The sequence below is a fragment of the Phascolarctos cinereus genome, unplaced genomic scaffold (genome assembly GCF_003287225.1).
Source record: "Phascolarctos cinereus isolate Bilbo 61053 unplaced genomic scaffold, phaCin_HiC Scaffold_7;HRSCAF=346, whole genome shotgun sequence".
Lineage (NCBI taxonomy): Eukaryota > Metazoa > Chordata > Mammalia > Diprotodontia > Phascolarctidae > Phascolarctos > Phascolarctos cinereus.
Genome location: NW_027556180.1, coordinates 124,227,044 through 124,248,854, shown reverse-complemented (window position 1 = coordinate 124,248,854; position 21,811 = coordinate 124,227,044). Strand labels below are relative to the sequence as shown.

The 21,811-nt window shown below is 37.1% G+C and overlaps 1 long non-coding RNA gene across 2 annotated transcripts in view; it reads right to left on the bottom strand.

The window, feature by feature from the left end:
* LOC110198800 (uncharacterized) overlaps positions 1 to 21,811 on the bottom strand; it is a 63,296-nt gene that overhangs the window by 22,939 nt on the left and 18,546 nt on the right. Inside the window, exon 3 of one of the 2 annotated variants that reach the window (XR_002321830.1) lies at positions 5,209 to 5,273. The exons of the other annotated variant lie outside the window; for it this stretch is intronic. This is a non-coding gene — a long non-coding RNA (uncharacterized LOC110198800). Of the gene's footprint in view, positions 1 to 5,208; positions 5,274 to 21,811 lie in introns of those variants that run through there. 2 annotated transcript variants of the gene reach the window in all.

The following is a 21,811-nucleotide window of genomic DNA, read 5'->3' as shown; positions in this document are numbered from 1 at the left end:
TCCTCACCTTCTTTTATTGCCCCTGTGCTCTCCATACCACATAAATTGCTCTCTTGGAGATTACCAATAACCTGTTCATTATCAAGTTCCATGGCCTTTTCTCTTTGCTCATTCACCTCGATGAACTCTGATGGAATGTAGCTTATGTAGACCGTTTTGACCACTCTGTGTCCTTCACTGGTGGCAAAATTCAAGATTTCATGATTTCATAAATTAATTATCAATTCAACTAGATTCTCTTTCTCTCAGTAGTCCTGAAATGTGCATTTGTCAGCCTCCCCTTTCTTTTTTCTTTTTAGGAGAGCTCATTTGTTCTTTCAACTATGGGGAGCTGTCTTGGGAGTCAACTTGGCAGTGTCTCCCAAGTATATAGACTGACATTCATATTTGTATTGTGCCTGAGTATAGCTCTAATTTCAGCCTCTTTCCCAAGCTACAGGCTTCAGATATCAAAGCCAGCTTGAACCAACATGAGCCAAAACTGACTTTTAAATTTTCTTTGTGGGCATTTACACTTCAGAAATTTGCAAATGTTACAAATCAGGGCTTGATTTATTGTATTACTGATTGCTTCCACTTAATAAAGTGATGGAGAAAAACAATTCATATCAAACTTTTAAAATGCCATGTATACTTTTTTTTAAAAAATTGAAAATCCTACTGTTAAACATTTACAGCACATCCCTGGCTACAGGCTTACGTTTTCAAATGAATGCTAGACATTTAGGCCTTTATGTCTTACTCTCACCTGTAATCTGACCTAGAGACTGGGCATCCTTAAAAGGAGAAATGCTACAGGATAGGTATGGTCTCATTCTAGAGAAAAATAATATCTAATGAATACAAAGGAGACTTTTTAGCTATGACTATTTTTTGTGAGGCTTTTGTATTTTTGACATCATATAGAAGTCAAAGATGCTTTGTGGATGACATACTGGCCCACCACAAAATCAAGACTTGGGAAATTAACAAATAAAACTTTTAGTCTTCTGTTGGTTCCACCTCATAATAACTCACTTACTGATTTCAATTGAATTTGAGAGAATTTTGCCGAAGAAAAGTAGCATAACAATTCTCAGTCACTTTGACTTTATCCTGTGGCTAGTTTTTTCATTTTCTTGAGTCTTTAAATGTCGAACAATTTGCAATGTGATTATTAATCACATAATCATGTCAGCAAAACACACTGAGAGCTTATTATCCATTCATTTGTCTTTAACATTCATTCAAATTCTACATATTTTCTTCTTTACAACTAACATTCTATGGAAATAGGCACTTAACTGAGATCATTACCATCCATTTAAAACAACAAAGTTGAAGAGTGAAGCAGCTTGTTGTCAACTCATAATTCAAAAGTAAGCTTATAGGCTGATGAGAGAAATTGGAACCTTACATTAGACGACTAGAAATTTGCTTGCATGCAACATTAAAAAATAATGAGGGAACTGCAGTTAAAGTGCAATGGAAAAAAGCATTAACTGGAAATTAGAATACTTGGGTTCTAGTCCAAGTTTTGTTGCTTTCCTAGTATATAGCCTTGGACAAGTCATTTTATTACTCTGACTTAATTTCCTTATATGTGAAAAGAAGTGGTCACAATTGATTTCTAAGGTCCTTTCCAACTCTAAAATTATTTGATTATTAAAAAAAAAGTTGTAATGACTGATAACAAATAAAAAGGAAGGTTGCTTGAATCATTAGCTATTTTAATTTTTTTTTTTTGAAGACTGGGTCTAACTCTCTCATGCAGGCCAGAAATATAGGGGCTACACACAGGCTCAATGCTACTACTAATCAATAATCAATTGGGAGTTTTTACTTGTTCCATTTCTTACTTGGGCCAGTTTGCCCTTTCTTAGGCAACCTGGTAGCCCCCTCCACCCAAAGCCTTACCATATTAGTGCCAAAATTAGTGGGGGACACCTAAGCAGCATAGCCCACTGCAGCTCAAAATGATCAAATTCAACTTCCCCAGGAGCTAGGATTACAGGTGTGTGCCACTATGCTTGGCCACTGATGCTTTTCTTTAGCATTATTCTTGAAGTGTATACCTTACTTCATCCAAGCAGATAGTTTTACTTGATACTTGATTCTCAACTTGAGACAAGGGTGCACTCAGTGACCCTTCTCAAATTGACTTTTGTACTTGTTACACGTTTTCATTAGAATCATAGAATGATAGTTCTATAGCTAGAAAAGAAATCAGAGATCAGCTAATCCAAGTCCTTCAGGTCCAGAGATATTAAGTGACTTGACCAAAGTCACACATCTAGTAAGTATCAGATGTAGAATATGAACTAGAAACTTCTGATTCCATAGCCAGGGCTTTTTCTTCTGTGATAGGGTAACAGGAGCAAATATTGTTCTTGCTTGTGATTTCTTAAATATTTAAAAGACGTGAGAACTATCTATGGCACTCTTTGCCCATTTACTAAGCTCCTTGCTTAGAAGAGGAAGTGAGCTATGAAATAATGTCCCCTTTTCAAGGAACCAAAGAAGATTAGCTGAAAAATGAATGAGACTTCTAACTGCTTCCCTCCCATTTTTGCATGGGCTATGTGATTTCTAGAACCTTAGAAAGAAGGAACTTTTGCAAATAGGAATGATCGGTCAGTTAATACATGTTTAGCCCCTACTAAACAGGTCCAGAGCAATTTACTAAGCAAAACTGAACTCACCGTCTTTCCCTTAAATTCTTGCTCTTCCTTCTAATATCTCTCTTTCTGACAAGGGTATTATTTTTCTCCCAGACACTGAAGCTCAAAAACCTCAACATACCTTTCCTCCTTGACTCTCTAATGTTTTGTAAGCCTCTCTAGGCAGTGTGTCATAATGGATAGTCACTTGGCCTCAGAAAATGAATATCTGGATTCAAGTCTTGATGACTGACTGAATAATAGTGATTAAATGGAGGGAAAAAAACTAAACCCATGAAAAAAAATATTACCTGAATATCAAAGATTCCTGAAAAATTCTCTATGGTTTTTCCTTCAACAAATTCTTCTACAATGTTTTATCCATTGGCTAGATATATAAACTTGGGAAAGTCAAATGAAGTTAGTTCATCTCTACTTAATGCCATATCTAGGGATGACACATGATTGGTTTAGCTCAATGCAACTCAGAATATTAGAGCTAAAGATATTTGCCAGCCTCAGTGTCCCCTATAGTAGGGATTACAAAAGTGTTCCACCTCACTTGGTCCCTGTTTGCTGATTTCAAAGAAGCATTGGATTCAGCACAGCAAAATGAAGTTTTAAAATTGTCTCCAAAATTGTCTTGTATACACAGGGTTCCACGTATAACCAAAAGAGATACCTTTGCTTTAAAGATCTGTTAAGCATCAACATCAAGCAAAGTATCAAAAAGGAAGCCACGCTCAACAGCATTTACCACTTTTATTTAGTATATTTTCTACCAAGTCCAAAGAGAAGAATTCCACGTTAATGGTTATTGTGAGGATCAAATGAGATAATATATGTAAAATGCTTTGCAAACCTTAATGCTATATAAATGCTTATTATTATTATTATAAGAGAAGTTCCATTCCATAGATGCTCCTGGGTAGAAATACTACTGTGCCAATTACATAAAAGCCCAAAAGAACAAGACCTTCTCAATGAGATCCATGATACTCAAAAGAGATTGATCAAACAATTCATACTAAAAAGACAAAGTGGATGAAAAATATGGACTGCCCAGTTAACTATAATTGAAAAAGCACCAATTAATCAGCATGTTGTTATATCAAGAAGGAAAAAAAATTCCTTTTTCTTTTTTAGTTATTGCCAGTATGTGGTATAATCAAGGTTGCTGAATTTGGAATAAGCAGATACAAGTTGGGTCTCAGAAACTACAATTTTCTCATTTGTAAAAAGTGGATAATATTTATTACCTACAAACCAGGACTGATATAAGAACCTTTTAAATGTTTTCTGTATCATTTTATAAAATGTTAAAGCACCATAGAAATATATGAATTATTAGCATTTTGTTGTTAGGCCTAAGCAAAATCATTAATTTGAGCTATGAATTACCAGAAGTAAAGTGAAATATTTAGACAAATATAATGAAGTATAAAAGAGTACTCCTCTACCCACACACACAAAGAAGAGAGTACAAATATCTTATATATCTAAACTATTTTTATGCTTCTAGAATCTAAGGTATAATAAACTGAAGAAGGATTTTAACAAAAATATTATATGTCCTTGAATCCTCCTTTTAATTGGAGACTGTGAAGTTAATTGGTTAAGATATATGGAACAATCAGATTTCAGAACTTAGAGTTCTTTGCTTGGGAATGGGTGGGACTAAAAAGGTTGGGTGTGGTGATCACTGTCATTGCCCTCGGCAATAATATATCTGTGTTACAATGTTGACTAAGATCTTTGGCAATACTATACATAATTCTTTCTCTCCTTGTCATCCACCCCAAATCTATGATTTCACTAGTGTAGGGGACTCCTGGTGAGTTAACTCTCTCTATAAACGTATGTGTGGTTGGTCACAGTTCTATAACTTATAGACTTAAAAAGAAAAGCTTGCAAGAGCAATTATAGCTTATATGACTTTCTTAGAGTAACAGAGCTGGTATGTATCAGGTGGAATTTAAATCTAAGCCTTTCTGCCTTCAAAATTAGATCTTTATCCATAACAACAATGGTTTCGAACTCAAATAGTTACTGGGGTCACTAATTTATACATAAGGACCCCTGTTATTATATTATCTATGTTTTTTTTTGTTTTGTCAAATATTTTTCAATTACATTTTAATCTGGTTCAGTAGCATTTGGAAATGTTGTACACTGCATATGGTCCGCAGGATGTGTCTTAGACAGCTCTGCACTAGAGCATGTTGACTCTCTTACTATTTCTTAATTCTGTGAAAATAAAGATATTTGCCATTAAATTCCTACCCTAGAAATAAGATACATTTCTAAGTAACTTTTAGAAATAAGATATGGCATATACAATGGTGGTTTGAATACATAGACACATGTATAGTTGCTTAAAACAAAATATAATTGCATTGCTTTAGATGTAAATTACGCCTTACTGAAAATTAGCAACCTTCGTTGCCTTTTCTATTATGCCACTCATTTATTAAAATATAGGCCAATGAGGAAGTCACAATTAAATTTCCACTAATCCTCCAAATTTAACATTGAATCACAAAGATTTATTCTATGGATAGAAGATAGTGCCCTATTCTTGTCAGTGCTGGTTCTAGCCAGTTGGTCATTTCTTCCATGCTCTATTTCACTGGGCTGTTAAAAAAATGAGAGAAAATCACTATTTAGAAGGTTTGCTCCAGCTAAAGAAGAGGAAATTTATTCATATGTGTAAGGCTAGCTTCTCATTTAAAAAGTGAAAGTAGGCTTCTTAATGCTTGAAGGAAAAACACCATTAAAAGAAACCAAGAATCCCAGAATTGGTTTTCTATGTGTCATTCAACTTTGATAAAACACAAAGAGAAAGTTTAAAAAATATTCTAATCAGTAATTGTGGGGAGTAAAGTAACCTGACTGAGCATTATGTTTAATAGGATTGCAATAAAAGCCACCTAAGCTCGGGAATTAATTTTCTCAAATTAAAATTTAATACAAGATAAAATTGGAATTCCTACTGGTAAAATTTATTTATTTGGGGAAAATGGAAAAAAATTAAATTGATTTAGAGATATCCCACAGAGAGTTTATTATGTAAAATCCAATGCTAATTGAACAGATTGACATCTCTCCCCCCAACCTATGGAGTAGAGTCAAAGACAATGTAGACAGTGTAGAAGGTAAAAAAAAATCACATTTTTGTTTTTCACACCTGCTCTGCCTTAAACTTTACTCCTACCACAAGAAGCTGGTCCTACCTTGAAATTACATGGTTCATCCTAATTTCTGGGCACTCTTTCTGCCTTAAACAGCTGATGAGAACAAATGAAGTCAGCTCTAAACAGAGGAAGTGATTTTGGTGATTAGGGGTTAGAAGAACAGTATTGATTAATGTGATATTGGTTGGAGGGCCATATTCAGAGCAGTCATCAATGGTTAAATGTCAGCCTTGAGGGTGTATTGAATGGAGGTCCTTAAAGGGTCAATTCTGCACCTGGTGCCATTTAATAATTTCATCAGTGACTTAGGTGATTCAATAGGGATCATGTTCCTTAGGTTGGGTAAGTGGATCCAGAGAAGATCATTTGAAATTAGAAGGAACTTCTCAAGTTGGAGAAATGTATAGATATAAATTAACTGAAGTTTAATAATGAACAAGTAGATGGAAGTTCTCTTCAGAAAATAAATTCTATTAATAAAAAATAGGAAAGTATTACTATAATCCCTCCAACCTCTACTCAGCTGTAATATGGTTGGTTTGCCCATAAGCATGACTTAGGGTTCTTTTGCACACTGACTATAACCAAAAGAGAAGAGCATTCATTACATCTGTAGACCTGAGACATATATATTCTAGGCCTGAGTCTATGCTACTTGGAGATAATGGTATTGGGAATTAATTCCTACAAAGCCCAACCTATAAGCTCCTATATAACCTAAGCTATTGAAGGTGTCACAAAGAGACTGTGGGGGAGGACTATTCAGTCAAACTGTATACTTTTATCACCCAAATGGCGAAATATATTGTAAAAAGTTGTTTAGAAAGTATTGCTCTTCATAACTTCTAGTAATTGCCATGCCAATGATGCATATTGATATGGGACGTGTAACTCTGCGTTTGTGGCTTCACTTAGTTCACTTGAGTACTTCTTAGTCACTGAGAATCCCCAGAAACAAAGAATTTACATCACATTTTAAATGCAGTGAATAGAGATTTGAAGTGAATATCAGGATGCTGGGCTCCGGTCCTGCCTCTACCATTAACTAGCCATATAATCCTAGGGAAGGGAGTAACACAGTTGGACCCAAATTTCTTCATCTGTGATGGGGATCATAATTACACATACCACACAGCTGTGGTGAGGACCAAGTGAAATAGCATCCGAAATGCTTTGCAAACTTTAAAGCGCTTCATGAATGATAGACAGTATCTGTAAAATAGATGACTGTGTGAAGAGAAAGAACTAGAGCCTCCTCAAGGCTCTAGTAACCAAAAGGTTAAACTGGATGGACTCAGTTTAAACCAGACTTGAGTATTAAGGAAGGCTCCTCTGGCCATGGGCTTTGAAAGCTCAGCTCCTTCTAGAGGACTGGAAGGCAGATACCACGTTGAAAAGCTATTACTCCAATATAAAGTAGAAAACATTTGTGACAGATGGGTGTACTTCTGTAATGATACAGTAGGGGTAAGGCTGTATGTCTCTTGAAGGATCAAAAAGCCCCCCTACACACACACACACACACACACACACACACACACACGCACACACACACACACACACACACACACACACACACTGCTCTCTCCCCAGGGCAAAAGTAGGGTGAGGTGGTGGGGAGGTACTGAGGAGATAAGATTGTAAAACAAAGAGAAGGTAGAAAAGCAGATGTTAGAGACCTACCAAAGGCCAGAATGGCAGGGCAACAGGACTCCAGGGCATCAGGGAGGCATGTCTGAAGGACAGAACCCCAGAAGCTGGGTGGCTTCAGCCAGCCTGAGGAAGCAAGCAGGTAGTAGCTACAGCAGTAGGGACTTCAGCCCCCTAACCCAGTCATACAAAATGCTTTGGCTTAGTGGATGCTCTGCCTATGAAGGAGGCTCAGTGCTAATAAAAGCTTTCAGAATTTGAACCTCATTAAGTCTGTGGTCTTATGAGGCATTTGTAGATTGTGACTCTGGAGGGTTGAAACTTCTAGTTCTAAAATTCTATAATTTTATGTTATTTTCAATGACTTATCAATTATCAATAACAATAAAAAGAAATCATATTAACTTTTATTGAGCACCAAACACTGTGGGAGACACATGGTCCCTGCCCTTAATGAGCAGATAGTACAACTGGGGAGGCAGATACACGCACATAAAAAAAGATAATTACAGATCATTTTGTATAGTTACTTAAGCGCTGAATGGAAAATATCAGTGTTTCCAAGTCTGGAGACCTTGAAACTATTGCCAGAAATCCACACACCTATATATGTTCCAAGCATCATCATTTTGTCTCTACATATTTTCTCAATCAATGGATATTAACGGTGCAATCACTAACAAGTTGGCATCCCCAAAAGTTTTTGGAATTAAGAAGGGAACCTCATACTAAAAAAAGCTGGGGATCACTGGTATAGGCAATAAGCATTTCTGAGGATAGGAAGAATGCTGTGGGCTAGCTTGGTCAAAGAAAGCTTCAAGGAGAAAAAAGACTTAAATTGAACGAGTTCAGATGAAGGGAAAGGTGCGAAGGAGATATCCTAAGAGGTACAGTTGTAAAATAATGTTTAGTTTAATATCGTATAGGTGTGGATACTTACAGATTTAGACTTTTCAAATAAAAGAACTAGAAGGGACCTTAGACATCTCTTAGTCAATCACCTAGTCTAAGGTATCAAATATGCGGCTCACAACACTTCCAAGTGCTTCCTGAACCAGATGAAAATGTAATTGGGAAATATTTAATGAAATAAAAATATAATAAAACATAGTTAATATTACACTTTAAAATGAAGTCAAAATGCAGCCTGCAGCTATCCTTCTGTATTGTTTAGCAGCCCCAGTTTTTATTGGAGTTTGACACCACTGACCTAGTTCAACTCCCTCACTTTAAAGGTGGAAGAAACTGAAACCCAGAAAGGAAAAGTGATTTATTCAAGGCTATACAACTAATAGCAGATCTGGGATTAGAACTCAAGTGTTCTAATTCCCAGACTATTGTACCATACCTCCCTTGATGATCATTAGTCTGATTAAACGAATGAGAATAATATCACAATTTTTATTGTAATTATCAAATGAGATAGCATCTATAAAGTGCTTAGCACAGTGCCTGGCACAGAGCAGGGACTTTATAAATGCTCACTCCCTTTCCTTAAAAGAGTAAGTAACAGATGAGGATTCATAAATATAGAAGACAATGCAAAATTTCTCAATACCAAACACAGTCTACCCATACCAAGGTAAAAACTAAGTTTAACTTTTTTTTTTACATCCCTTCATAGTATCTCACATAGTGCTTGCCACATTATAAATTTGTTCATTGAACAAGTTTTTATTAATTATTATTATTATTATTATTATTATTATTATTATTATTATTATTATTATTATTATTATGTCAAGCACTGGTGATCCAAAGACAAAAATAAATGTTCTCTAGCCTCAGGTAGCTCATGGTCTTTCGGAAGGCAACAATATGTGCATAGACAAGTAAATGAACTATACACTATATAAGTTTTAGTGCCTGAGCACTAGTACTCGGAGGAATTAGGAAAGGACTCATGTAGAAAGTAGCCCTACTAGGGAATCTACAAGGTGAAGATGAGGAGGGAGTGTGTTTTAGGCATGAAGGACATCCTGTATAAAGGCATGGAGATGGTAAACTGAGGGACCCGAGAGGAATGTCAATATCTGACTCCGGATTTGGAGTTCAGGAAGAGAGCACAACTAATGTCCCAGCTCTGGACATGCAGTTTGGGAGTGTGTGGCTGAGGTATCCTTGGTGTTAGCAGACTTATTTCATTTCAGCCCTAACCTCTGTCTCAAACTTCAGTCTTTTATTTCTAAATGTCTATTAAATTTTTGAAACTGGTTGGTCCATAGACATCTTAAACTCAGCATGTCCAAAACCAAACTTACTATCTTTCCACCAGGAATGTTAATGTTCCCCTCTTCCTTACTTCCTTATTATTCCTGAGGGCATTCTACAGTCACCCAGACCTGCAACTTGGGTGTCATCCTTTCACTTTGCCAGGTCCTGTCATTTCTGCCATCATAACATATCTCCTATACACCCCTTTCTCTCCTCTCACATTGCCACTACTCTGGTTCAGACCCTCATCACCTCAAGCCTGGAATATTGCAATAGCTTGCTAGTTGGTTTCCCTGCTTTAAGTCACTCCCACTCTAATTAATCCCTCCTCCACTCAGCTGTCAACTTGAGCTTCCTAAAACATAAATCTGACCATATCACCCTTCTTTTCAGTAAACTCCAATGACTCCCCATTCCTTCCAGGATCGGATAGAACATAGTCAGTTTTAAAGCCCTTCACAGTCTGGTGCCATCCCTATAAGACTATTCCTCCAAATTACCCCGTATATATCTTGATCATACATAGTTGTTTGCATGTTGTCTTCCTCATTAGAATGTGAACTCCTCAAGAGTAGAGACTGTTTTTTCCCCCTTTCTTTGTATCCCCTTCTCTTAATACAGTGCCTGTTTATGGTGGGTGCTTAATAAAAGCCAGTTGACTGACTGCTGATACAGCATGGTTTGAAAACTGGGAAGCCAGGAACAGGGCCAAAAGGAGAATGAATGCCAGTACGAGGCCCTCCACAAAATTAAGGCTCTAGGGATGAACTTTCCAATGGCCTCAAGGAGCAAGGGAGGTTCCATCTTGATGAAAGTAGGCCAAAATCTAGTGCTCCAAAGCATTTTTATTGCATCAATGAGATACTATGATATATATCATAGTTTATCGATGTCCTGTGCCACTTTTGCCCATGTAGTCCCAGAAATCCACCACGTGGGGAAGAAGATTTACCCAATGTTCTAAGGAATCATTATCTGATTTTTGTATATGAGAAATAGAACAACTACAGACTCCAGATCTTGGGTAAATAACTTAACCTCTCTGGGCCTCAGTTTCCTCATGTGTAAGATGAAGGGATTAGATCAGACAACCTCTATGGCTCTATGCAACCCTAAATCTTATAACATGACCTCTTTGAAAGTCAGAAGCAATAAGGTTAAGGATGATCTTCAAATGGGCAAAGATAACTTTTTTTTTTTTGGTAAGGCAATTGGGGTTAAGTGACTTGCCCAGAGTCACACAGCTAAAGTGTCTGAGGCTGGATTTGAACTCAGGTTCTTCTGACTCCAGGACCAGTGCTCTATCCACTTTTCCACTTAGCTGCCCCCAAAGATAACATTTTAATGATGATAATATCACAAATGTTAATGGCACAGTTGAAATAGGCATAAATTAAAATCAAATAAAATAAATGAATATAAAATATTTGGAACAGATTAAGGAAAGAAAAATGATTCATTAAGGCTTCCTTTGTTGCATGGGGCATTGATGTTATCAATTATCAATAAAGAAAATATAAGACATTCTATAGAATGTAGGTTCTCTGAGGGCAAGGATTGTCATTTCTGTCTTTTTAACCTTAGCACAAGACCAATATTTATTTAATTGAAGAGATTCTGATGTTAATAATAAAATGTGAATTAACAAATGGTAATCATAAAGAGTCTACAGATGAGAAGATGGAATGATCTGGAATGTCCAGAGAGCCTTGAACTAATAATGGAGACAACTCCTTCAACTTCAATACCTTCCCCAGGTTCTATGTCTTTGAATTTCACGTGGTGTTGACTTCTACAAACTGTTGAGCTTCCCTCAGTCAATATTTTTATTCTTTCTCTTTCCATCAAACCCAATCCAGTTAAAATGTTTTTGACTTCTGCTTTCTCAAGACCTGGTCAAGTTTTCCCACAAGGCACAACTTTTGAAAAATCTTCTTAGCACTGGCACGTTTGCAGGAATGGACTACAGAAGTCTTCAGCTGTCCCTAGGAACTAAAGACCGAGAAAATAATATCGGCTGTTCACTTCCTCAAAATTGCAAGCAGATAGTCTTAGGCCTCTTAATTAAAAAATTAAAACAGAAATGAGTCTGTTTAATTGAATTGGTTAGAGTCTACAAATTAAGTGACATTGAGATTATCTGATTCAAACAAGAGACATTTATTTAGTGCCTACTATGCACCAGGCATTAAAGATACAAAGTCAAAAATAAAACCCTGCCCTGGAAGAACTTACATTCTGACACCATGTACACATATACAAAACATGTACAAAATGAACACAAGGCAATTTGGAGTCAAGCTTGGGAAATGCCCTTTCTATAATTTCATCAGGTTGACTAGAGGAACTCATCAGGTTGATTAGGGATTCCATTCATCAACCCCTTTCTATATAGGGGAGGGAGAAGGGGACCAGAAGCACTTGTCTTGTGTAAGAGGTGAAACTTGAGCTGAACTCTGAAAAAAGCTATATGACCTAAGATGGAAGTGAGGAGGAAGTACATTCCAGGCATGGGGTATGGCCAGTGCAACAACACAGAGATGAGAGATGAATGGTGTGTGTTAAACAGCAAAAAGAACCATTTAGCTGAACTGAAGAATAGGTGAAGGGAAAATAATGTGTAATAAGGCTGGAAAGATTGGTTGTAGCCAGGCTACGAAGGGTTTTAAATGTGCAACAGAAGAGTTTGCATTTGTTCTTTCAGGTAATGGGGAGCCACTGAAGTTGGACAGTGGCTTGGCCATCATACTTGTGCTTTAGGAATCTTACTTCTTTGACAACAATATAGATGGCAGATTGGAGACTTGAGGCAGAGAGACAAGGAGACTATTGCAGTGCTCTGGGTGAAAAGGGACGAGGGCATGAACTAAGGTAGTTGTTGTGTGAATAGAGAAAAGGAGATTGATAGGAGAGATGTTGTGAAGGTAAAAATAGTCAAGACTTGGCAACAGATTAGATTTGAGATGGTACTGGTAAAGGAAAATTATGAGTCAAAGATGACTCCAATGTTATGAGCCTGGGTAACTGGAAGGATGAAGGTACCCTTGTGTCTAAGCCATAAACTCTCCAGTCTACTGTCCACATTGCCACCCATGCTTACAGCATAAATGAATATTGAATAAAATATAAACTGAAGAACTCCTGATTTGGGTATTCAAGGCCTGTCACAATCTGTTCCAACCTACTTGTCCAGTCTTATCTTGTACTACCCATCTTCACAAATGCTACATTTTAGCCAAACTGAACTATTTCACATGCACAATTACCTAACACTGTACCATATTCATGATGCTTCCCATGTCTGGAACTGAAGTCCCTCTCTTCCTTAGAGGTCTAATTTAAATCCTACTTCCTCTTCCTTTGCCTACTGAAGAAAAAAGTGATCTTTTCCTCCTCAAATTTCCCATGGCACTTTTCCTGTCCCTCTTTTTATTTATTCGTCCTCTCGTTTACTTGAATACTAGTCCTTTTTTTTCCCATTGGATTGTAAGCTCTTTGAGAATAAGACCTATTTTGCAACTATTTCTATATCAACACTGCCAAGCATAATGACTTGGTTAAAAATACATGCAATGAAGTTTTGCTGAATTTAACTGAACAAGATGAAATATTATTAATTTGAAAGTATTCTAAGAATTCTAGTTTCATTTACACCCCCCTCCCCCAACACTTTTCCCTAAGTAGACTGGAAACCATGGCAGGAGTGGATTTATAGCAAAGCAATCCAACCAAGTGTTCTGTGGACCTTCTAGATCATTCTGTGTCTGGAAAGCACCTTCTGTGTCATAGGAAGCAATATGGTGTCATGGACCAAACTCTGAACTTGAAATCAGAAAATATGAATTTGAGTACTTGTTTATAATTTACTATATATGTGAATATAGGGATAAGTCACTTGTCCCTCTGAACCTCAGTTTTCTCATCTGTAAAATGGAAGTAATAATACTTGGATTACTTACTTTATAGAATTGTTGCAAATAAATTAATTATAAAGGACTATAAAAGCTAAGCTACTCCTAGAAGTATGTCCTGCCTTGTTTGGGACAGACTTCTAGAAGAAAACTTACAAGTCCCAGAACTATCTGGGAAAAGTCCCATGGCTAGCAAGGGTCACCTGACATATACATCAAGACTATATCAGTGAGGCAATAAGCATTTATTAAGTGCCTACTATGTGCCAGGCACTCTGCTAGGCACCAAGGGCACAAACAGAGGCAAACATATATTCCCTGCTCTCGAGCTCACATTCTAATGGGGAACACAACATACAAACAACTATACAAACAAAATATATGAAGGACAAATTGAAAATAATCAATAGATTGAAGGCCCTAGCACAAAGAGGGATCAGGAAAAGCTTCTCATGAAAGGTGAGATTTTAGCTGGGATATGAAGGAAGGCAAGAGGCAGAGATGAAGAGAGAGAGGATTCACTGACTCACTCTACATGTTACCTAACACAAACCAGAAGGTCCATTGTCACCCTATGGGTGGAGGAGGTAGTGGTAATCAATAAGCACGTCACTCTTCTATTTGCTGCCACAAGGCAATCATTCTATTCCTACTTAATTGATTCAGTTTACCTCTCTGCACAGTGGCGGTTCCGTTAACTCTACCCAAGCCTCCTGCAGCACACATTTCACTATTCTCTTACCTAAGGACTTCACCTCACACTTTACCAAAAGGAAAAAAGTGGAGACCATTCTCCCCAGAGAATCCCACCCCCTTTGCTCTTCTTCATCTCATGTCATTCAGACCTACTATGTCCTCCTTCATTTTAGATTCTCATGAAGGGATGTTCTCCTTGCCAAGGCACACAAATCCCTCTACATACTCCTTAATCCCATCTCCTACTGACTTTTCCAGAAAATTACCCCATCTCTATAAATCTCACCCTTCATCTTCAATCTCTCCCTATCTACTGGCTCCTTCCCCACTGCCTAAAAACCTAGCCATGTATACCCCATCCTTAAAAAACCCTTCACTTCATACAATCATCTGTGCCAGTATTGTCATGTTTCTTTCCTCCCCTTTGAAGCTAAACTCTTTGAGAAGGCTCTCTACAATCAATGCCTCTCCTTGCTCTCCTCTCACCCTTTTCTAAATCCTCTGCAGCCTTGGTTCAGACTTCATCAAACTCCCCTTTCAAAGTTATCAGTGATTTCTTAATTGCCAAGTGTAATGGCAACTTCTCAGTCCTGATTCCCCTTGACTTCTCTGCAGTCCTTGGCACAATTAGTCACTTTCTCCTGGATAGCCTCTCTTCTCTAGGTTTTTGTGATGCTTTTCTTCCTCTAATTTCTCCAATGACTCCTCAATTTACTTTGCTGGTTCTTCATTCATTCCATGATCACTAGCCCACCAAGGCTTTTTTTCCTGGGTCTTCTCCATTTTCTCCATACTCTTGGTGATCTCATTAGTTCACTAATAAAACAAATCCATTGCCAAATCATAATGTCTCTACCTCTTGTATACATCTGTTTTTCTCCACTCATATAACTACAATAGTTGAGGCTTTCACCCCCTCTAGCCTGGACCACTACAGTAGCCTTCTAGTGTCTCTAGCTCAAGTTTCTCCCCAATCCACTCTATCTTCTCATTTTCCAAGATGATTTTTCTAAAGCATAGGTCTGACCCTGTCACTCTTTCCCCTCCTCCCCTCAACTTCCTACTAAGTCAACTCCAGTGGCTCCCTATTTCCTTCAGGAACAATTATAAAGTTGTCTGACATTTAAATCGCTTTATAATCTGGTCCTTTCCTACCTTTCTAGTCTTCTCCCACAATTCATAGCCTTTCCCCCACACACAATCCATGGTTCAGCTACAACCGGCATATTTGCAGTTTCTCAAATACAACACTACCTTTCCCATCTTTCTGCCTTTGCACTGGCTGCCTCTAATGCTTGGAATGATCTTCCTACTCAGGTTCACCCCTTAGTTTCCCTGGTTTATTTCAAGAATCAGGATTTTTAGCCTTTAATTTTCATATCACCTTCATCTACTCTGTAAATACCTTGAGGATACCTATTTATTTACATGTATCCCCCATTGAAATCTAAACTCTTATAGGAAAGTGACTGGTTTTTTATTTTCCTTTCTTTGTAGCCCCAGCACTTAGCACAGTGTCTGGGGATGTTGAAAACATTTTTAATACTATCTTATTTTTTTCTAATTACATGTAAAGACAATTTTCAACATTCATTTTTTGAAAGATTTTGAGTTCCAAATTTTTCTCCTTCCCTCCCCTTCCCATCCCCAAGACCTCAAGCAATTTGATAGAGATTATGCATCTGCAGTCATGTAAAACATTTCCATATTAGTCATGTTGTAAAAGAAGAAACAGAAAAAAAAGGGGAAAAACACACAAAAAAAACCCAAAATGAAAATACTGTGCTTCAATCTGCATTCAGACTCCATCAATTCTTTCTCTGCATGTGGATAATATTTTCCATCATGAGTCTTTTGCAATTGTTTTGGATTATTATATTGCTGAGAAGAGCTTATTCAATCACAGTTGACCATTGTACAATGTTATAGGTACCACGGTACAATGTTCTCCTGGTTCTGCTCACTTCAGCATCAGTTCATGCGAGGCTTTTCAGGTTTTTCTGAAATCCACCTGCTCATCATTTCTTATAGCATAATGGTGTTCCATTACATTCATATACCATAACTTGTTCAGACATTCCCCAATTGTTCAATTTCCAATTCCTTGCCACAATAAAAAAGAGCTATAATAAATATTTTTGAACATGTAGGTTCATAGGAAATATTTAATAAATGCTTACTAACTGAAGCTAAAAACCTAATAATTCTAAATATTTTTTCCCATTCAAAATTAAGCGTTGACCTCTGTACATTTTCTCAGCTGGCTACCTAGTTTAATATTTATTCTTTAATTTATATTTTTCCTATTTCTTCTTCTAAAAATGTTCCCTTAACATTAATCCTGAATATTACTCCTGCTTGGCATCATTTTTCCCAAAGATTTTTCCCTGGAAATGCATAATGATGGTGATGAAAAACATTATATAGACAGACACACAGACTCAATGCCATTCTGACTGTCATCTGTCATTTAGAAACAGATTTGAAATAAAATCACTTCCCCATTTCCATATATCTGAGGTTTAGACAAACATATACAAATGTGTTTTGGGAAAGAAAACAATGTGATTTTTTAAAAGTTCAATGTCACTATTGACTTTAACCTGTTTCAAATTGGGATCAAAATATTTATAAGAATAGAGGGATGTGAGAAATCTGTCTTTCTCTCCATTTCTCTCACCATCTCAGACAACCAAAAGAGAAAGCATAAATGAGCTAGGACTGAATCTAATGTAGGGACAATAGTGTTGAAGCTAGGGACTCCACACCAGAGTTTGAATCTTCAGAAGTTAGACTCAATTGACAATTCACAATTTTTACAGTATAACACTCTTGCTTCATGTTTTTCTGTGATCTCTATCTTTCTTGGTTACCTTTTCTACCTCCTCTCTTTCTCTCTCTTTCTCTCTCTCTCTCTCTCTCTCTCTCTCTCTCTCTCTCTCTCTCTCTCTCCCTCTCTTCTCTCCTCCTCTCTCTTCCTCTCTCTCTCTCTCTCTCTCTCTCCCTCTCTCTTCCTCTCTCTCTCTCTCTCTCTCTCTCTCTCTCTCTCTCTCTCTCTCTCTCTCTCTCTCTCTCTCCTCTCTCTTCTCTCTCTCCCTCTCTCTCTCTCTCTCTCTCTCTCTCTCTCTCTCTCTCTCTCTCTCTCTCTCTCTCTCTCTCTCTCTCTCTCTCTCTCTTCCTCTCTCTCTCCCCCTCTCTCTTCCTCTCTCTCTCCCTCTCTCAAATCTCCCCGGTCTGTCTGTCTGTCAATGTTCCCTTCTCACTTGTAGCACAGAAAGCTTGGCACTCAGACAAATGGAAAAACAGCAACAAACAACCTTCAGGAAGGATACAGGAGGCTCTCCACAACCAATTCTCAGTATGCAACAAACAAGAAAAATTTCCAGGACTGTTTGGTGCCTGTACAAGTCAGTGACTAGCTATCAAACATTTGTCTGAATACGTTTGTGTTTAGAAGACTATCACTAGTTTACAGTCAGCCAAAATTGTCCCCTCTCTAGGCACATATATTTATATTTATTATTAATATAGTGTGTGTATTATATAATCTACATTATTTGTATTATACAATAATATTTATACTATTAAAATATGACAATTATGCATGTATGTATTCTGTATCTGCTTACATGTTGTCTCCCCCATTAAAATGTAAGCTCTTTGAGGGCTGGGTCTATGCTTTTGCCTTTATAGCCTCAGCATTTAGCACAACACGTGACACATGGGAAGTTCTTGTTGATTTGACTTGAAATCATTTTTATTTTCTATTTTAATTTCCAAAGGGAGGTTGCCAGTAGCTGAAGATTAATATTTATAGTACTACTTATTCAGATCATAATTGTTCTACAATGCACATGATTTGGGTCTATTTTTCCAAACCAACTATCATGAGGCCAAAATGGCACTATAAATTACCCATGTCTAACCACAACTGACTTAGGTACTTGTTCACAATAGTATTCCTATGGCTGTTTCTTTTTTTCTTTCTGTCTTGTTTTACACCGGGCACAGAATTTGGCCCTCTGATTGTGCCGATAAAAAACAGATGGATTTTTATCTGCTCAGTCAGAAGTGGGGGGAGGGTCTAAGTGTTCTGTATGTTTTGTATTTCTGTATCAGAGGACAATAAACTCATTGAGGATGATTTTTTTTTTCAGGATAAAGAAAATAAACATGGACAAAATCATCAAACATTGTTTCTAATGCCAGATGACCTCGATGGAGATTTAGTGCTAGATTTAAAATGCTTTGTTTACAGACAGTTAAGAATCACATAAATTTAAATTGTCACAGAAGAAATGGTTTCCAAGAGCATCTACTAGCCCAGATAGCCCCTCCCCAGCCCAGCCGCATGAAAGGCCCAGAGGCAAATAGAAAGCCACAAACACAAATGCCTGTGGAGTCTGCCAGGAATCCAGACCCTGCTGCTGCTGCTGCTGCTGCTGCTGCTGCTGCTGCTGCTGCCACAGAAAAGCAAAATCTTCCACAGCTTCATATCCAAAGTCTCCAAGCGGTTATCAAACAGTAAGACCAACAATCTCCCCCAGAGCAGATGACGCACCAAAGTGCCCCCTAGAGGATGGTGGTTATCCCACCCTTAAGTTTGGAGACCCCTTTCCCACCTAGTTCTCCTGCAAAATCCAGAAATATAAAATGACTTAAGTTTTTAGAGGAAAAAGAATTGGGGCTTTACTTTTCTGGACACTTGACCCCATTCCCATTAGTCAGTAGACAAATGGATACCCAAGCATCGATTCAGCACAACTCTACAGATGAAGGCATCCTTGCCTGTTTGTGTCAATATTTGGTGTTGCTGTTGATAAATAAGTAATGCTGGGTAGGTATGGGCAACATTTCTACGTTTCCCTGATTGGTTCTGACACAGGTGCTCCCATGGACAATGAAGGCTTCCATGCTGAAAATGGTCAGGAGAAAGCCATGGTTTCAGGCAGCATGCAAACACGCGCACACACACACACACACACACACACACACACACACACACAAACACACACACACAAACACACACAGCCCCTGCTCCCTCACAGATGCAGAATTCTGCACCTGTGTTTAGCGACATTATTTCATTTGGTTTCTCTGAGGAAAAGCCAGGCATGATGTTCAAACTGGGAGCACCTGTGTTTGGGGCCAACTTGGACTATTTTTGTGGCCTGACTATAGCAGCTTTGCAACTTCAATGGAAAACTTTTTCCCTCACTTGAGTTTTTGGAATTTCAAAGGGAAAAAAAATAACTAAAATGTGCATAAATTAGGTTTATTATATGAGGATAAGTCTGTAAGAACAGCACATATTTATCTTCATTGATATTAGTTACCTATAACTTTTGGGATGTTTTGACCAATAAAAAGTATGATTTCATTGGTATAGGGAATTTCTGATTAGGAAATGCTTTCTATCTATATTATAAATAATTACCATATGCCTTGATTGGCTGGCATTCAGAATTGGTGCAGTGTAAAGTCAGTATTATTGTTCATGTTTCCGAAATAAAGCATTTTGGCAATAGATGTAAATACCCCTTGCCTTCACACTCCTACTTGCATTCATTTCACCACAAGACCAAATGCATGCAAGGTATACATGTGCAACTTATATATCAATGCACAAGGATTTATGTGATAAAAGACAAGCCACATTTAGAAGTAAGATGGGAAAGCCTTAAGAAGTGGTTCATTCTTATTTTGAAGTCTTTCACTTTTAAAATACTAAAATTTAAACTACTAAATTATTAAGACATAGTTCCATTTTAAGAGTATGATATCAAATTTAACTACTTTTTTTTAATGTATCCTAATCCTAAGTTAGAGTCAAAATTTGAATGTCATTTTTTTCTATTAGTGAACTTCATCCAATCTGGAGAATCACTTCCAATAAACTGACAACATCGGCAATGGATTCTTCCCTTTCTGCCTAATTGGGTTACAACATAAAAAAAAAAATTCCAGTTTAAAATAATAGCTCCTTTGCCACCATAACTAATCCTCCATTCCCTAAGGTTTGGCCAGTGACAACTGAAGATAAATCAAGAAGAATTTATCACTCAGAATCATGACCACAAGCCTCATTTTAAAAATTGCAGGCAGAACAATTAAACGGTATGTTCAAATTCTCCTAAAACTGGAGTTGGCATTGGTAAATCCAGAGGTTAAGAATATATGTTGTGTTAACCTAATGACATCCTTAAATTTTTCTAAAGACAAACTAAGTGCAATGCACAAACACTGTTTCCAAAATTCACTCTTTCAATTTGTCCTAAAGAACTGAAGGGGGAGGGGGGGAAGGAAAGGAAACATAATTATTTTCAAAGACACAAAATATGTTAAGCTGTTAGACCAAAATACTATTGATAAATTGAACTAGTAATGAGGTTCTGAAGAAAAGAGTCATTATTTAGACCTGTTGTGTCCAAAAGCAAAATACGTCAATCAAGTAAAAAGGTGTAAAATAAATATTGCAGATTTGGTATCACAAAGAAGTTACACGAATATAAAAACTGTAGTGTCATGGTATATTACTACTGAAGAGTTACTACAGTGAATGATAACTCTACCTGATAAGTATTCAGAATTAAATCTTGTTTTATGTTTGGTTTTTTTTAATCAATTAGTTAAGTCTTTGATTTGAATTCTACACCCTCCAGGCGTCAAGGAGACGCCTTTTCTTTTCTTTAAACAAAGGATTATTCTTCCTCAAAAGGGGTTTGTCTAGTTCTTTTATTGTTTTATGTCACACAAGGGAAAAATGCTTTTGAGGCATTACCTCTGAATTTAGCAGGGACGAGAGTTTACTGCTATATAATCATTAGTCAATGCAGTAGCTGAAACCTTAAACAAAAGAAAACAAACTACAAACAGGAAAGCATCCCCTAAAGGCACATCAGAACACCAGAGAGGGAAGGCATGGATTTCAAACAAGGCTGCCCAAGCATGTGCTAAATATTGCTGCTTCTGACTTTAAACAGCACACCAAGGAATACGGCATCACCTTCTAGGCTTTGAAACAATTCTGGGAAGCAGGAGAAAAAAGAATGGAGAGGCTTAAGTAAAACAATTTTCACCTTCCTCTATTATTGAATTTTATTTTCATAAAATTCTGTTTCCCACCTAATAAGATTTCTCAATATAAAGAAATCTATTGGAGAAAAAAATCTTGAAATCTCATGTCTTGATCTACATTTTGCTCTAAGATACAAACTATTGTCACAGACAATTACTGCCTTATAATCGTACTGAAAAACAGTAGAAAGCTTTGGACAACCTTTTAGTAAATCGTTCTGCCTTCAAACAGACTAACACATTAGACCCATTTTAGGTCAATAAAAGTGACAAAAGGATTTGTGATTTATAATTTCTTAAAGCAAGATAACTTGGGAATTGCATTTACAAAAAAATCTTAGCAATAATAAGTACCATCCTGAAATGGCATATACACTGCATGTAGAAAAATTAATCATTAATATTATTCTTCATGTGGCAAAGAAAGATA